General features: G+C 43.2%; 1 protein-coding gene across 7 annotated transcripts in view; it reads right to left on the bottom strand.

Annotated features, from left to right (window-relative positions):
* Positions 1-19,243, bottom strand: part of PAK1 (p21 (RAC1) activated kinase 1) — a 115,054-nt gene that overhangs the window by 72,762 nt on the left and 23,049 nt on the right. For 2 of the 7 annotated variants that reach the window (XM_073335313.1, XM_073335317.1), the window contains exon 2: positions 10,990-11,033. The exons of the other annotated variants lie outside the window; for them this stretch is intronic. The gene's annotated coding sequence lies outside the window, so the exon portion shown is untranslated. The remainder of the gene's footprint in view (positions 1-10,989; positions 11,034-19,243) is intronic. 7 annotated transcript variants of the gene reach the window in all.

The raw sequence follows: 19,243 nt of genomic DNA on the forward strand, positions 1-19,243 counted from the left end.
TAAGAGAGCGCAATTAATGAGTCTGCTCTACAACCTTAGCTCACAGCCAGCTGGCTTTTAGCTCATGCGGTAGAGGCTCATGCACTAAACTCCAGAGGCCCCTGGTTCAATGCCGACGACCGGGGTCTGTTGGCATTACAATGGCACCAACTGCAGCTAAGCACAATGTAGCAGGGGCACTGCAGACTTCTACACACAGCCCGGCACCAGTGTCCATTCAAAACGAGTTGGTTGCATCAATCCAATTCCTAGTGGACAATGTCTACCTCACAGAATTACAATAGGGCTGGCACAGTACTCTTCGGATTACAAGGACAAGCAGCTAGTAAGCATGTTTTTACCCTCCATATAGGGTTTCGATATCCGTCACTTCTAAATCCTTCAGAAAATAATGTTGCTTCACCATAGGATGGCTAGATATTTTTTGCTGCTGTTGTTGTTACTAAATTATGGAAAGCATCCTCATTGCATTGGGCCCCAACATCAGCTCCGCATCTAATCTATGTTTGGTCTGGGAAGTGATGACGAGGGCTGGTTTCCCCATTGAATAACAGAAACGGGTTGGTTGTAACAATTTACAAGTAAGAGCGTTTTATTTTGCAACAATTCTCCCTACCAAGCCAGGTGAGCTGCTGCCCGTCGTGAGGATACAATTACCTATCTAGGCAGTAACAGGTGGAGAGAGGCTCCGATTACTCTTACTTTGAGTGACAAAGGCATGTGCATTAGCACACATCCCATCCAGCAGGCAGATCCAGGACCCAGAACTTTCTGCACATTCTGCCCAAGGTTTATCTGTATTCTTGTACAATGGAGCTCTGGTGGGAAGGGCCAGAAACGGAGATTCAAGGATGTCTAATACATCCTGTCCAGTTCAGAATGTAAAGTTATTGCTAGCTACGCTACATATAATGCCTCCTCAAATACAAATGGGACACACTATTTCTGAAAGGGCCCTTCCGTAGCCTAGAGGAGCTTATACGTGTAATTTAACGTGCAAGATTCAAGCAGGAGCTACTTACTCTTGCTGGAGAGTTTCCACAGAAAAATCTAAAAGTAACCCTCTTATCAGGCCATGGGAGGAGTGCTTAGAGGAGGTGATCTACAGACCAAGCACAGTCAGAAATGGAACATAACCTACTAGGTTAGCTAGTCCATTTCGCTGCCAGTGTAGGATTATTCCCCACAGTATGTTCTCCTGAGATTTTTCCAGGGCAAATTCTTCTTTATCTTGGTGTTTTCATACTTCAGGTATTTGCAGTGGTCATCCTGGCCTCCCATTAACCAAGCTGTGCCTATTTGGCACTTTTAATTCTTTTCTTATAAGAATCCTTACAGCTCCCCTAGTAATTTTTGTTGTTTTCCCTGAATTCCCTCCAATGTCCAATATGGTTTTGGTATTATGGAGCCCAAAACTCAAAGCAATATTCAAAACATAGTCTCAACAGAACTGCCTTGGCCTTTTTTTTTTGCCACTCTCCCATGTTTCCAATACACAGCTAATTTATGGTCTACTGTCACTGCTAGGTCACTTAGAGATGGGCCAAAACCAGAAACCCTATACTACATAACCTTTCAGAAGGGTTTGGCTATCTGAACCTACCCCTATGATTTTGTTCCTGGTCTGATCCCAAGCTGCTTCTAGCTCTGATTCAAATGAGGCTGACTCATGATGAGATTTCAGCCCAAGAATGTTGGCTCCAAAATGCCACCATTTTGATATGAAGTCTCATCAGAACCTATCACTAAATTTTAGAGCCATCCCAACTAAAATCATCTCTCTGTTTCAACCTCTAATCCAATCTCCAAACCTCAGCCTATAAACTAATCTAGATCTGAATCTAAATACTGTCCCCGGGCCCACTGCTTCTCCAGTCTTCTCCCTCCCATTATCTATGTTTTGGATTACTTTCCTCCAGATTTGTTAGCTCTTTTTAAACAACCTAATTTTGCTGTTTTCTGCCCATACTTCTAAACTCTTTAAAAAGACTAGTCAGGCCAGAGCAATAAGAAAAGGGGATCTATACTCCTTTCAATTCAGTTTAATCTGCAAGGCTGTGTCTAAACTAGGAAAATTGGTCATGTTTAAAAACATTTTAACTAAATAGTTTTTAAAACAGACAATTTTTCTGATCTAGGCATGGTGTGTATGTCATTTAAGCATGGTGATAGTCCAGTTCACATCATTAATGTCAGAGTCCAGCAGGGAAAAATGGAAAAAATTACAACCTTGGTATTTCTAATGTAAAAGACAATTATATTAATGTCAAGAACCTAAATGGCACCGAGTATTAAAAAATACAACTAGATGAATTTTATAATAGGATTATTTGTCTGATTTAATTAGTGTGGATTACCTACTAAGAATTATGCCACGTGAGCTAACTTCCTTGTTGCTTTTAGTTGTTAATCAAAAAAAAAAAATCAACTTTTTTATGGAGAACTGACGAGAACTACATTTTCTTTTGTAAAACAGATTCTTTTTACCTTCATGCACACTATTCTTTCAAATAGGGATAGGAAAATTTTACAGAGAAAGGGTGATTATTTCTTAGTTTCTTTCAGTTACCAATTGATTAGCTGAATTATTAATAGAAAAGAGCCATCTCGTGGAGCTTAAATATTAAACTTCTGTCCTCATCTCACCCTCTTTATATTTTCCCTACTACCCACTTACCATATTTCAGCCAGTTCATCTCATCCCCACTCTTTTTTCCTATTTGCTAAGCACACTGTGCAGGTTTTCTATGGCTAAATAGAGTTCATGGTAATAAACCAGGATCAGACTCAAAAATCTCAGACTGTTACAATTTCAACTACACACAGATCATCTTTAGCTGTCACTAGCATTAGATATCATGCGCCAGACCCTCCCTGATTTCAGTGGAGCTATGCTCCATCAATTGTGGATCTCGCCCCATATCCTTTCGTAGGTTACCACCATGGATAAACAAGCTACCTAATAGAGCAGAGGTCCCCAAACTGGGGTGTGTGCCCCCCTAGGGGGGCGCAGAGGAACATTCAGAGGGGAATGGCTGGGGCCCGAGCTAGCCCCCACATGGGGTGGGAAGGGAGCACCACACAGCTCCACTCCTGCCCTGGGGACCTGGCACCCAGGCTCGGCTGAGGCTCCACTCCCAGTCCCACCCCCACCGTGGACCCAGTCTCAGCCCCCTTACTCCTGTCTGCCCCACCCCCCGCCTGAGCCAGGGCCCTGCTCCAGGGGTGGGGTGCAGACAGGGATAAGGCAGGGCGCGAGGTAAAAAGTTTGGGGACCACTGGAACAGAGTATGATGATACATGGACAAACCCACTTGCCAGGACATTACAAGTGGACTGAAGCAATGAGAAGGGCTGGACAGAAGGGAATGATTAAATGTTGGGTTAGGGAAGGGAAAGGACAAGTTCAAAACCCAAGTTCACAACAGCACTGAGTTTTGGGCATAGGTGCTGGAACTAGAGGTGCTGGGGGTTGTCAATTTTGGTTGGACATATTCCTGGAGGTTTCATCACATGACAACCTTTAATTCCTGGAGACTCCAGGACAATCCTGGAGGGTTGGCAAACCTAGCCACAACCCATAGCTTGAAGTGGATTCTATTATATACAGCAGTTTGGTTCTATGGCTCTCACCACCCCCACTATAAAAATTGCTCCAGCACCCCTAGTTCTGGGGAGATTCAACATTTGCATAAGACTGATCTTTAGTTAGAAGAAAAAATGAAGGAATGTTTAAGGTGATAAGGAGGAAGGAAGCAGAGAGATTGAGGGAGAGTCTAGCCATGTGGAAGATGACAGAAGGGAAAAGAACAAAAATAAATAAAGGAAGACAGTCATCATTTAAATATCTTAAACATTTTGCAATATAATGCAAAATTAACCCTAAATGGCTGCAGCATTTATGAGCGGGATATCAGAGACAGTGATCAGCAATGTGGCGGGACGCTTATGTGGCCTTGGTGCAGCCTTAAGATTGATAGTTGGCCCCAACTCAAAAGCTGGAGTATTATTTACAAAGTGCCAACCACGCACTACGTGCCTTCCCAACAGTCAAGGATTAAGAGCTTGCCCCTGCTCCAAGATGCTTAAAATCTGAGGCCCTGAGTCAGCAAAACACTTAAGGGCATGCCTAATTTCCACTGGGAGTAAGTGAATCTGACTCCAACAGTACTTAAGCATGCACTTCAGTGTTTTGCTCTACTGAGGCCTAAACAGGAGCAGGGATGGGATTTACCAGAACAGCAAAGAGATGGATCAGTGTAGTGGAGTACACAGCTTGCTAGCTACATGTTTTCTGGGTTTGTTTAGCTCCTATCTAATTTCGTTTACACTGCCAGAGGGACGATGAAAGTTTTATTGTTATTAGAACACATATGCTCAGAAGTACTTTGAGTGGCTAACCTATCTGAAAAACACACGGAACAAAAATGCACAGTATACAATGTAAATTCTTGTTCACTTGTTAAATCAAATGATAGGTATGTGAAGTTTGGGCATAATTCATCAAATAGCTATCCATATTTTGGCACTCCACTAAAAAAAATAAGCCTCAAAAGGACACAGATATTTGCAAAATTATTCATTTGCTACATGTGTGTCATCATGACAACACCACATACTATGTTATAATGCACACTGAAGGAAGATGTAATGAGGCCCTCAAGAGGAGATGATGTTTATTCACATCTTGGGTTTTCATCTCCTAATGGCAACAACCAATTGTGTAAAATATGGATAAAAGCAATCAATAGAACAAGACCTCAAGTTTTTTGTGGTGGATGAAATCAGATTCTTTATGCTTCTCTAGAAGCTCCAGGGAGCTGTTTTCCCTTCCCTCTCAAAAGTACACCCTAGTATAGTCTAAGTCTGTGGGATAACAGATGGTGTTAAAAGGAGGGGAGGGAAGCAATTTGCATTTAAACAGTTGAAATAAAAAAGGGTCATGGCACAAAGACCAGCAACATTCACCTGCTGTTTAAATCCTCTGAGAAGCATCCTTAGTTTTTAACATCTGTGCACGCTATATTTACCCTCAGAAGCATGCTCTCCTAAAAAAAGCTACAAGCCCATCTATCACACTGGATTGACACAGTTTCAGTCACTGGAAATGTGACAATATGCAAACTCCACTGTTTAACTAGGAAGCACATGGCTGTTTGATGAATGAGTACAACTGGGTTCTTACCATGAGGCCCTCAATCACAACTACCACTGGAGAAGGACTGCTTTTGGATAGAGTAGCTGGTTCTGGGCAAACAAAAACACTGCATATGGTTCTTCAAATACAACCACCAAGTTTTCCAAGTTGGTGTTGTATCCATATGGCTCTGCATAGGAACCAGTCTACAAAGACAAAATTTACTATGTCAGGACATAGCACTGTAGCGTATATGCTTCCTACATGGACAGAAGTGTTCTTTTCCATCATGTAGCAAATCAACCTCTCCCAAGAGGCGGTAGCTAGGTCATCAGAAGAACTCCTGTGTTGGCCTAGCTGCCACTGGCGGTTAGGGCAATGTAATTACATCACACCGGACAAGAACATTTTCACAGCCCTGAGCAATGCAGCTAGGTCAATCTAATTTTAGGTGAACGCCAGGCCCCAGGTTCTATTCCCAGTTCTGCCATTGACCTGCAGCATCATCTCCAGAAGTAGAGCTCTCCCACCTTAGCTGGAGATAATTTCCTGCCAGGTCAGGTTAACAGTGCACCATTTTAAAGGTTCTTGGCAATGCAAATTTTGCCCAAGAAATCATCTCACGATTTGTCCCATTAGGTTACATCCCACAAACATGAAACTGAGCCTAAAACTAGCTGACAGGGTCCCTTTATTATTGGCACAAGAAAGATGGCATGCTAATACCTTCTGAAATGCAGATCCTGTGTGTTTATTTTGCAGCTATTCAGTTCAACGGCTAAAAAAATATTCTGGAATTTCCAAATTCGTGGGCGTGGCTGTTTCTGATTTTGTTTAAAGGTGTACCATGAAACAAGCCAGTAGAATAGCATGCTGCAAACCTATTCAACAGTCAAACTCAAGCAGCAGTGTTTGTGTCCAACATCAGTAGAACTGTAGCATGTCATCAATAACTATTCAACAATCCCCAGTGTCTCTTTAAAGGTGCTTAGATTCTTTCCTTCCAACTGTCAGCTATTAAAAACAGGATCAAAGAACAGCACTGGAGATGGAAATTGTCTACTAGGACATCTATATCCTGTATCTATCCTTCTGGGAGGACCGTTTCCCAGAAAATAAAATTGTTTCTGTAACCAGTTGAGTTTTGAAGGTCTTCAGGAAGAGGGTTTGAAGGTAAGGTAAAGCTCAACTGATGTAAAACCTGCTTGCCCACATTGGAAAATGCTGTGTTAGAACAGGTGACAAATAAGATGTTAAAACATTACTTGCATTCTGTGTAGAAAAAAGACTGTTGCATTTCACGTCACATCAACTGGTTCTGATTTATTCCAGGGCTAACCATAACTAGAGCTGATTGAATATTTTAGTTTTTAGTTTGGTGGCTGAACTTTGGAAAAAAAATATTAGACATTGTTTGACCCAAAACAATTCCTCCTCTCCCCCTTCCCCCATGGTTTTGGTTATTTTTTGGCTTCATTTTTTAAAATAAATCTTGCTAAATTTTAAAACAAATTTCATTTTGAAATGAAAAGTCAAAATGTTTCATTCCACCCTTGGGGTGGGGGGAAGGTCATTTTTCCCCCCTGGAAGAAACCATTTGATCAGTTTGACCCGGAACTATTCCCAAGTTCAGTCAACCCAAAACTGCAGTTTTTGGTGAACTATTCATCCAAAAACTTTTGCCCAGCTCTAACCATGACTAGCCATTTAACTTATTCCTTTCTATGTACTGCATCTTTAAGTTTCCAGTAGTAGCTGTTTGCAGAAGGCTGCCGCCATTTAGCAAAGCAGAGATAATGCAGTACGTTCCAGAGGAGATGCGCTCACACAGCGCTTTCCATAACTGACAATAAAAATTACATAGGCTGGAAATATAGGACTGCACTCTGTGGACAGTATACAGAACAAAAGAATTCAACCTGGATACATGATTCTCCCTGAGCAAGGACTGAAAAACCCACCTGCCCTTGGCAAGTAGGAATCTGCTATGAGATTTTCAAAAGAACCTGAGTTTGGAGCACAAGTCTCCCTGAATTTCTGAAAATTCAACTCATGGAGCTTTGGTATAGATAGTAGAATTGTTAGTGTGTGTTAATCAAGATCCTTAACAGACGTTCTCATTAGGAAACCCTAGGGATGGAATGAATCTTTCATTCATAAAGGAATATATTACTGGTATACAGCTATTCATCTCTTACGGGGCAACCCAAAGCAGCCACAGAAGAATAAATATGGCCACCAGCATCTTGATCCAGGAGAAGCAGCATAGGAAAGAGACGACATAGCTGGGGGACATTCTGATCTACCCCTCTGAACAGGGAGCCAACAGCTACATTCACTTTTCCTGCATGGGCGCGCTGGGTACATACAGACTGTAACAATATTGATACCCAGGAAAGCTCTCCTGCCCCTGGCTTGAGGGCACCTGCCCATGCTCTCTACTCCTAGGTAGTAACTATATGTTTGGCTGTCTAAGATAGATGGCAGTTTTCCTCCAGGGCAACATTCAAACAAACCTGTTTACCCTTGCTCCAACCCTCCTCCTGTGAGGACTAAAGTGACAGGCGGCTGATGTTTTGACTCGTATGAAATGCATTTTAGCGCAGTATCCCCTTAGAGAGCGATTATTCTCCCACTGCAATCACCGATTTCAATGAGCACAGGATTGGGATCTGAGAGCCTGATCCTCAGGTGCACCTTTATCTGGAGTAGCAGGTGCTCCACACATTTCAGGATCAGCCCCTCTTTTGCAAACCAGGTCACAGCCATTTAAGTAATCAATGCAGTGCCTAGGTAACAATATGTAATATTCAACACTGAATCTCCAGCTATCAGAAAAGGTCCTTGGCACAATGATTTAAAAAAAAAGTAGCCAAGGGGAAACTTGACAGTGGATCTTCTGGGGATTGAATTAGGACTCATTTTGGAACAGGGGCATAAGAGGGAATGTAAGCACACTGTTGAAATGACAAGACAGGTTCTGATTTAAATGAAGCAAAAGCATTTCTGCTGAAAATCGCACGGTTATCAAATGCTAAAGAGACTTCCACATAAACACTGGATTAAAGAACTCACATAAAGGCAGGATTATTTTTCCATAAGTAATTTACATTTGAAGAAATAGGCTGAATGAGAAATATACAGTGATATTTTATTTACTCAGAGATCAGATGGACATAATCCAATAGTTGGTCATTGTCACAGAAAGGTATCAAACATATACACCAAAAACTATTATTCTTTGTATTACAGTAGCACCTAGAAGCCCCAAATGAAATCGGGGCCCCACTGGGCTACATACTGAACAAAACGCCTAGTAATAGACAGTCCCTGCCCCAAAGAGCTTGCAATCTAAAAAGGCAAAACTAAAAAGGGGGAAAGGTTACTTTTCCCACGGTCATGCAGCAGAGCCAGGAACAGAAGGCAGGTTTCCTGAATCCCAGTCTGACTCCCTATCCACTGGACCATGTTGCCTCTCAGTGTTTCAGGATCTATATAATACTATGTTTCAGTACCTTCAATGGTGCCTAGCTCTTGAAGTGAATTAAAAGGCAACCTCTGAAAGCTTAGTGCCTGTGATGCCTTATATCATCTCTAGTGCTTCTAGTTTACAGTTTAACAAGAAAGGCTCACTGCTTTCAATGCCCTCACCGCTTCAAACAGAACTTTCTTCTGCACTGGCCAAGAGTGAGGATGTTCAACCCCGTGTGCTCACTTCCAGGAGTCAGTTTAGCAACTTGGCTTCTGAGAAATCTGCAGAGTAGCCCATTGCTGTATTACCTGACACTATTTCTTACAGTCCACACAGACCTAGATCTTTGAAAGCTCCAGATCAGCTGTGTAGCAGAATTTAGCCTCTCTGACCCACAATACTTAAAATTAAGGGCCAGGTTCTGACCCCCTTTGAAAATGCCTTCCAGATGGGTGTGCACACACAATGTAAGATATAAGAGTAGCGTCATCTTTCATCCATATTCTCACCACCAATATCATTTCCCTCCCAACCAGTTCCTGATACAATCCTCTATTTTGGAGATTTTTACGTATCACTGCAGAATCAACAGGAACATACTCACAAGCATACAGACCCTCTGCCAAAACCCAGAATGCATCTGCAGAGTGGCCTCTTCACAGATTTTGTGGGTGTTACTGTCAAGCACCAGGTAGCCAAATTTTGTTCCCTCCCTTATTTCAGGATATTCTATGGCCCCAATAACCCTGGCATATGAGCACTATGATGATGAGCACTGTATAAGAACACCACACTTTTTTTTCTTAATGTATTTATCCTCACAACATCTTCATTGCTATTATCCCATTTTACAGATAGGCAACTGAGGTAGAGAGAGACTTGGCCCTAGTCAAATAGGAAGACTGAGGTGGAGCAGGGAATGGAATGCAGGTCTTCCAAGTCCAAAGACTAGTGCCCTAATCAGGGGACCATCCTTCCTCTCCTGCTCCCCAATGTAGCTAGCACCAAGTTTCTGTATGAAACCTATGATCCAGTTCCTATTAGGATTCTTTCCCTTGACTTGGATCAAGCCCTAATCTTGTTTAACACACACACACACACACATAACCAAGCTACCTCTCTAAAAAAGAAATTAAAAAAAAAAGTTTTTAAACTAGTCATCTGTACTAATTTGCAGAAAGCATATCTGAACCTGGATTTCACTTGTTGCACCACCCCTCAGGAAAAATGCAGATAAGGTTTTAATATGGCAATTAGGTACAGAAAGCCTTAAGTACAAAAGCTTGTGTGACAGTAGCACACAGTAATACTGCATATGAAGACTGAGCTTGAGTAGTTTTACCCCTGTTATCTGGAGTTTCTTTCAAATGCATACGGTTCTTCCTCAACATAAGCTTTCAGCCCCAGGAGCTTCCCAAATGAGACCCATCTGGAAGAAAACTTGGCAGTGACAAAGAAGGGAAGAAAAGTTCATCTCTTCTCTCAGACCTACTTTTGTTAGTAGCCGGCAGATGCAGATGCATCTTTGTATGCTTATGATCTTAAATATCAGCTTGATGATAAGGCTGAATATCCAGAGATGTGAGAGGGTTTCCAAACAACAACTTAGAGGAAAGGCAATCCTATACTTTCGGTTGCATAGAACAAAGGCATCACAAATCCATTCTTGCCCTGTATTCCCCTGGATAGAATTCCACACTGCCTCATATCTTGCATTTACACCTATGCAATGTGGGTGTAACGACCATTTTGCTCTGGTAGAACTGTACATCCATTTTGCACGAGTGTAAGTGACTACACAAGTAGTAGAAAAAGTCAGGCCCTCCATCTCACCTCTCATTTTCTGTCTCTCTTCCCCTCCTTTCCCAGGTCTAATCTCCCAGTAGGATGCAACCACCAGAAGTAAACATGATCACACTTAATCAGGGCCAGTAATGACATGCCAACCAGTAGAGGACAGGATTCTGGAGAATCACATGAAAGACTTGTACATTATCATTCAGATGTTTATTCCATTTTGTCTTAGGTTCTACTCCATATTCTCTGCCCTCTCCTTCCCTCCCCCAATATACACACACTTCCTTTTTGGGATTATATTTTTTAAAGGCAGTTCTTTTCTGAAAAGAGTGACTCTGTAGAAATGACAGGTTTCAGAGTAGCAGCTGTGTTAGTCTGTATTCACAAAAAGAAAAGGAGTACTTGTGGCACCTTAGAGACTAACAAATTTATTTGAGCATAAGCTTTCGTGAGCTACAGCTCACTTCATCGGATTCCGATGAAGTGAGCTGTAGCTCACGAAAGCTTATGCTCAAATAAATTTGTTAGTCTCTAAGGTGCCACAAGTACTCCTTTTCTTTTTGTAGAAATGGCACCTTCTTACCTCAGCAAAAGTTTCCAAGTACACTGAGGCTCATCTGCTGGCTCCTTAAAAAAAAAAAAAAGAGGATTTTACTTATTTATTACTCCATACAGCCCGACAGTCAGTACACTTGAAAGAGTGAGCAGGATTGTACTCTTGCTTGTGGATCATCAACAAAATTGTATGCTAAGTTTCAATCAGTTACACTTGTGCAAACCCACTGACGGCAACTGGGTTGCATCAGTGTCACTGAGGGCAGATTTTGTCCTGCAGAATGTCTAGTGCTAGCTATGAACCATGAGAAGGAAAAGACCTCACTTGATACTCCCATCCCCAGGCTGAGCTTGCAAGGCTGGCAGATAGAGAAAGCATCTCTTTAACTGTGAGCAGAGTACATTTGATCCGGAGACACTGAGACAAGCACAGAGCCCTATAAAGCCACTTTTGAGAGTCACTTTTCGAAATTGTACCACCCCAAGACCCCCCCGTTCAGCAAGATATGTCAGCATGTGCCTAACTTCCAGCACATCAGCAGTCGCATTGACTTCACTGAGACTAGTCAAATGATTAAAGTTTGGCACATACTTAAATACCTCGCTGAATCAGGGTCTAACACAGGGGCAGGCAAACTTTTTGGCCTGAGGGCTGCATCAGGTTTTGGAAATTGTATGAAGGGCCAGATAGGGGAGGCTGTGCCTCCCCAAACAGCCAGGCATGGCCTGGCCACTGCCCCTTATTCCCCCCACCCCCGATTCTCGCTCCCTGATGCACCCACCCCCTTGTGACTCCTGCCCCGTCCAACCCCCCCGTTCCCTGATGACCCCTGCCCCATCCCCTGACCGCCCCCAGAACCCCCACCCCAACTGCCCCCTGCTGCCCCATCCAACCCCTCCTCTCATTCCTGACTGCCCCGGGACCCCTGCCCCATCCAACCACCCCTTCTCCCTGACTGCCCCCAGAACCACTGCCCCCCGCCACCCCATCCAGCCCCCCCCTTTCCTGCTCCCCCCAGGATCCCTGCCCCCATTCAATCCCCCGGTTCCCTGCCCTCTGACCGCCCCAATTCCCCTGCCCTCTATCCAACACCGCCCCCCCCGCCCCACTCTGCCCCCTTACTGCGCTGCCTGGAGCGCCAGTGGCTGGCGACGTTACAGCTCCACTGCCCGGCTGGAGCCGGCCACGCACCGTACAGCACAGAGCACCGGGTCAGGCCAGGCTCTGCAGCTGCGCTGCCCCAGGAGCTCGCAGCCCCCTGCCCAGAGCATGGCGCCAGCAGCTCAGTGAGCTGAGGCTGCGGGGGAGGAGGAGGAGCAGCAGGGGAGGGGCCAGAAGCTCCAGGGCCGGGCAGGAGGGTCCCGTGGGCCAGATGTGGCTCGCGGGCCTTAGTTTGCCCACCTCTGGTCTAACAAATAACAGGCCTGCCTACCGATTCTTGTAATCTAGGATTTAATCTGGTGCCTTGGAATATATAAATAACTTCATTTAGAAAAGTTATTACTTACAGGGCCTGCTGTAAATCTCACTAGGATTTAATAGGCTAGTTTCTCAGAGATCATTGCAGCTTTTTTAAAAACAACTTTATATCATTAGTTTTAGAAAGAGTAAAAACAAACAGTAACAGCTACATTTATCTGTGCAACAATTGTCAACCTAGTCATCATTGGGGATTGTAGCTATGACCTCCAGAACAAAGAGCAGGACCACTACAGCTTGAGCGGAAGGACTAAGCCATATGGCTCAGTGGCTCTCAACCTTTCCAGACTACTGTACCCCTTTCAGGAGGCTGCTTTGTCATGCATACCCCAAGTTTCACCTGACTTAAAAACTACTTGATTACAAAATCAGACATAAAAATACAAAAAAGTGTCACAGCATACTTTTACTGAAAAATTGCTCACTTTTTCATTTTTACCATATAATTATAAATCAATTGGAATATAAATATTCTACTTACATTTCAGTGTACAGTATATAGAAAAGTATAAACAAGTCATATGAAATTTTAGTTTGTACTGACTTCACTAGTACTTTTAATGTTGCCTGTTGTAAAACTAGGGCAAATATCTAGATGAGTTGATGTAACTCTGGAAGACCTCTGCATACCCCTAGCAGTACACATACCCCTGGTCGAGACCCATGGGTGAAGCAGTCTAGTATCCTCTGTGGATCAGGCTCAGAGGGAAATGCATAACACACTGTACGACAGATTACCTATGCGCATGTGAATAAGATGAACACCGCAGGAGTCTGACGTGGGAGAATCTTTACATACCTAGGGCATGGCTACACTTGTAGATGTAGAGAGCTTTGAGTTAAACCCACCTTCATAGAACGCAGTAGGGAAAGCACTGCAATCTGTTCACACTGACCGCTACAAGCGCACTGGCATGGCCACATTAGCAGCTCTTGTAATGGCCACAGAGAGCACTGCATTGTGGTAGCTATCCCAACATGCAAGTGGCTGCAACATGCTTTTCAAATGGGGGTGGGGGGTTTGGAGTGTGACAGGGAGTGTGTTGTGTGTATGTGGAGGGAGAGGGAGTGGGTTTGGGGGCAGCTGAGAGCATGTCCGCATGCTGTCTTGTAAGTTCAGACAGCAGCAGACCCCCTCTCCCCTCCACCTCTCTCTCTCTCACACAGCATTCCACAGTAATGGCTGCTTTGTCTCGGAGCAGATAAACATGCCGGCTGTCAGAAACGGAGCTTTCAAAGGGCATAGCCGCATTCCTACAGCGAGTTCAAAACAATGAGAAGAGTGGCCACTTGACTTAAGGAGATTATGGGACGTTTCCGGAGGCTGATCAGAGCACAGTAATGCAACACCTCGTCCACTCTGGCGCTGCGGCACTCCAGTGGGGGCGCAGCAAACGTTATTCCACTCGCTGAGGTGGAGCTACAATGCTGCTGGTACCACGGAGTCAGAACACTCTACGTGATTTGCCAGTTTGGATGAGTAGTGAGCTAGTGCGCCCGGGGCTCCTTTATTGCGCTGTAACTTGCAAGCGTAGCCAAGGTCCTAGTGACAAGAGTGTTAGGCCTTGTCTACACTACAGAGTATTGTCCGGAAAAGACAGCTTTTGTCAACAAAACAGTGAATGCGTACACACTGTGATGCAACTTTTGCTGGCAAAAATGCCCTGTTTTGACGACAAAATAAAATCACCCCAATGATGCATCAATGGTGTGGTTTCCAGCCTTAAAGCTGAATTTCCTGTAGGCTTTTTTGTGATTTTAAAATGAGATCTATAATGTTACCCTAATTTTTTTTGTCATCATCGTTTAGTAACATCTTTTAGCTACTGAAATGTTAAGTCGGGGGTGACAGTTTAAGAATAGGTTTAGGTCTGAAGCCACAGTCCATTAAATCAGGGATTTGTGTCTAGTTATGTAAAACGTGAATTCAAGAGCATGCTCCTATAATTTTGCCACACCCACAATATTGTGTTTAGCTAGTGTGTTAAGTCGAAACAGGCCTTTTCAAGAGAGCCTTCCTCTAGGAAGGGTACCTACAACAAAGTTACATCCACAGACCTCTGTTTATTGGCGAGCAGAGCGAAACTGCAGCATTTTTGTTCTATAGACAGATACTTAATTGTACAGCATTTAGACATTCAGGTGACAGGCATCTTTCTACAGGAATAAGCTATACCCATATAAGAACCTTTATATCGGTATAACTATGCCCACATTAGGAGTTTTTTTTAGAAAATTAACTATTTCTCTATTAAAAAAAAAAATCACACCCCTAACCAAAAACATACCAAAAATGTTTGTAGACCAGGCTTTAGAAATGCCTTAAGATGGGCTGGGCAGCCTAACCAATGGGTCAGTGTTATTTACAGTATCTGCTGGACCTATATTCTGATCTGCTTGAAGAAAGTTGACATTTGACTGAACACAGTTGAGCGGCTGGGTGATTTTTATTAGAGGCCAGCCTGAACCCGGAAGTTTAAAGCAAGATTCAGAACCCTTCTCGGAGATCAGCAATGTTCCTCTCTAGGATTTTGCACACAGACACAGGCATACACTTAAAGGACACTCAAATCTGGGGTTTTATTCAGATCCTAACAGAGATAGGAGCCATTTGTAGAAGTTCAGAGTTAAGGTTTTGGCTCAGGCCCATCCCTGATTTCATCTCTAATTTCTCTCTTCAAACCCCACCCCCAAATATCACCCAAAAAAAATAAAGCTGCCAGTAGCTAAAACAAAGGTTTTAGGGGATTGGGCAAAGAACACAACATTCCTGTCTGAGTGCAATGAAAACAGTTTGAACAAGCTTTCAAAGGTCATTATCATGACAAACTGCCAGAAACAGGTCATCCATTTGCAATTAGGGTTGCGCAATTCAGCTCATTTCAAGCCCAATACTTTTGCTAAATTTGCTCAGTTTCCCTGAATGGCTTCCAGAGTACTTGGCCCCCCACACTGGCTGCCACCCGAAGCCAGGTCAAACGGAGCACTTTGCCTGAGTTTTGCTTTGAGATATTGGGGTTCTGGATGTCTTTGTACAAGGAAAATCTGAGAGCATCATTTTTTCAGTTACACAGCATTCCATGGAGCACCAAGCTCTGTATGAGGCAGGAAAATGCTCGTAATCCCAAGTGCATAAGGATCATTCTGACTGAAAACGTTAATTAACTGAATTGCTTCGTAACTGTGAAGCAATCTCTGGAAATTGATCTGTTTAAAGGGAAGAGGAAAATATACACAGACCACCTATTGCGAGCAATATAGCTTTTCCATCTAATACTTATGACTTCTGTTAAGAACTCCACATATTCTTTTGTCCTGTCATTTTTGTGGATTCAGAATTCCAGGATCAGTGCAAGGCATACTAGCTGTCAACCAAATAGATGGGAGACAAAATAGAAGAAATTACTGCAGGGAAGGAAACGGTTGATATTCCTTCAGCACTTGTCAATACCGGTCACCGTGAGAATAACTCTTCCGGGGAGTTTTTAAAGCAGTCTATAGCAAAAGTTCTCTCTGCTATAGACTTTTATTGGACTCTCACCCACACCAAGAATTTCTATAGAACTATCAGTTTCATTTCCATTCAACCCTATAAGGTTTTTCCAAGAGGGTAATATAGTGTCTCTAGAACAGTGGTTCTCAAACTTTTGTACTGGTGACCCCTTTCACATAGCAAGCCTCTGAGTCTCTAATAAATTAAAAACACTTTTTTATATATTTAACACCATTATAAATGCTGGAGGCAAAGCGGGGCTTGGGGGTGGAGGCTGACAGCTCACGCCCCCTCAGGTAATATCCTCATGACCCCCTGAGGGGTCCTGACTCCCAGTTTGAGAACCCCTGCTCTAGAACAACAATATTTGCAAATGGATAGCATTTATCCATAGCCTCATTTCACAGTGGTGTAAACTGAGGCACAGAGATGAAGGGTCTTGAACAAGGTCACAAAGCAAGTTAATGGCAGAGAGGAGACAGAATGCAGATCTACAGACTCCCAGTGTGGTGCCCTGTCCCCTGGATCATGCCATCTGCCCCTCCTTTCCTCCTCTCCACAAGAGAGACTTCCCATCAAAAGAAGCAGGTTAGTTTGTGGTTATCAGATTATAAACCTGTTCCAACATTTTTTCCCTCTACAGACTAGAAGTGATGCTGAACTGTGGAATCCAGGTACGGATCCACATTCTTACAATGTTAGGAAGCATATTCATTTTAGCCATTAGAATTAGAGAGGGTTCTGACCCAAAACCCCGGCTCCAATTCATTCCTTTTCTCCTCATGAAGATTTCCCACAGTTTCTGCACTTCGAGCAACGAAAAGTCCTTAAAAGCTCTTTCACAAAGCAACCGTAAAATGCCACCAGATCAGAATATTCACATTTAACATCCATTTTGCACTCGCATTACACTGGAGTAAATGACTGTACATGGTGGAAGGCAACAGGGAATCAGATCCTCTTATTCTGCTTTCCATAGTCCACTTAGAATATGAGCTCAAAGTTCAATGCTAGCTCAACTCTTCTGGCCCATGCTGTGACATGATCATCAGCTGAAGTATGTAACATGCGCTGAAATACATTCATTTACCCATCTTTGTTTCAAACATCCCAAGAATATCTTTTTGAACTGCAATTTGCTTATTCTTGATGCCCCTTCTTGCACACACACTTTTCAGTGTCTATCTGCATACTTTTGCGGGTGACTGAAGGCAGGTGCTCAGTCTCATTTACTTACAGTTCCAATAGGACATGTCCCTGAAAACAAAGAGTATCCCAGTTTATCCTGATGTTTTTATGTAATCTTAGGCAGACTCAGATCCTAGCAGTGTCATTAATCCGCTAATCCAATAAAACTGACAGGTACCTGGCTAAGCTCATGGGCCCCCTCAGGGACCATTCCTACAAACCTGTCTCACATCACTAGCCTTCCCCATCCAAGTAGGGTTAGCAGAGGTTCCAGAAAACAAATAATCTCCTGAGTTTCTAGGCCTATCAGGTAGCATCTCCCATGACAGAGAACAGCCAATATTCTGTTGCAATGAATACAAGAATGATCCTTCATGTAAACTGCAGGATAAAGACCAACCTTACAGTTTTTTGGCTATCCATCTCCAAAACTGCCTAATGCCTCCCTGCATTGCCTAGAATCACTATATAATCTCCCTGTATTTTCTCTCAAACTAAGCAGCCATGAAACAAAGTGATAACTGCACTGCACATCACAGCCCAGTTTACGTAAAAACTGCTTTTGCTTGTGTTATCTTTCCCCAGAGCTGCTCCTAGCCCACTTGTGTTCCTACAGTAAGGAGAAGGCATATTTCTCCCCACCCCCGCAGTTTCAAAATTCTCCTGGCCCTAGGAGAGCCCTCTCTCCTTGTGCCGTATCCTTCTAGCTCTTCACTTTGAAAATCTGTTGAGCCTACAATTGAATCATTAGTGATGTTGCTGATCTATTAGCACACAGTAATCATTAAGTACAGCTGCTGCTTGGATTTCTCAGCCCAGGATCTAAGCTTTTGGGGATACGTCCATAAAATATATGTAGTGCTCCGATTCACTCCCCTAGGTTAAGCAAGTGTGCCATTTATTTATTTATTTTTAATAGGAAAGATGGTGAAACATGTACACACAGAGATAGATAAACTCAGCTTTGTGCGAGGATCAACTTTCAAAACACGGTGTCAATTATATCCCCCTGCACCAGCTTGGGTGACATTGGCACATAGTATCACACATTTTAATAGGATTATTACCCTGCCGGCAGTAAATCAATAGAGTGAAACCTGCAGTAAAAGCCACCTCCAATCAGTAACCCGCTGTCTTAAATGGTCACTCAACTTAATCATATATTAACAAACACCACCGGTAAAAATGTGCTAGCCACACCTCAGAATATTAGAATTAGGGAATTTTTTAAATCCAATTTACTTGCCTTTACTGTGCTCATGGTTTACTTTTGGTATTTCTCTCAGTGAACAATGAAAATCAATTATGCTAGTTTCACTTTTGCGTAATGTTTGGCTTTTAAAAATTGCAGGGGAACTAGTTGTTAAAAAATTACTGATTTCATTGGATTTTATTTTAAATTAACTTATATGAACTCTTGCTGATTTTTTTCCGCTCTAAATTTTAAATCTGGTTCCAAATTTAAGTTGACAGCATCTCTTTACAGGAACCCCTTTAAAAGGTCCCTTTGAGTTTTCCTGTACAATTTTGTTTTCCAGTTTTAACCTTTTGATTTCAATGAAATTACACTGGTGTAATACCTTGTCCGCACTAGGGATTTCTCCCATTGGTGGCCAGCCACCAATGAATGAAAATCCCCAACATAGGCTGGCAATACCATAAACCGCAATCTGCATGTGTGCACTTTACACTTACTTGAAGCTGAGACAAGCTCTGCTGATGCAAATTGCTGCTTGCAGTGGCTTTACCCCAGAGAGGGTGGCCAACCAAAGCTTTTATTGGAGTAGATCCCCAGGATAAATAAGGCCTATGGCTATACTAGAGAGCTTACAGTGGTGCAGCTGCATCGGTGCAGCTGCACTGCTGGAAGCGCTCTAATGTAGCCACTCCAAGCTGATGACAGAGAGCTCTCCCACCGGCTTAACTATTCCAGCCCCGCGAGCCGCGGTAGCTGTGTCGGCGACAGCAGCTCTCCTGCCAGCATAGCACTGTCCACACTGCACTTATGTTGGTGTAACTTACATCACTCGAGGGGCTGATTTATTGGACATAAGCTATGCCAACATAAGCTGTAGTGTGGACATAGCCTAAGAGAGATCAAATTTAGGCTCCGTGTCTACC

The sequence above is a fragment of the Lepidochelys kempii genome, chromosome 1 (assembly GCF_965140265.1).
Source record: "Lepidochelys kempii isolate rLepKem1 chromosome 1, rLepKem1.hap2, whole genome shotgun sequence".
Taxonomy (NCBI): Eukaryota; Metazoa; Chordata; order Testudines; family Cheloniidae; genus Lepidochelys; species Lepidochelys kempii.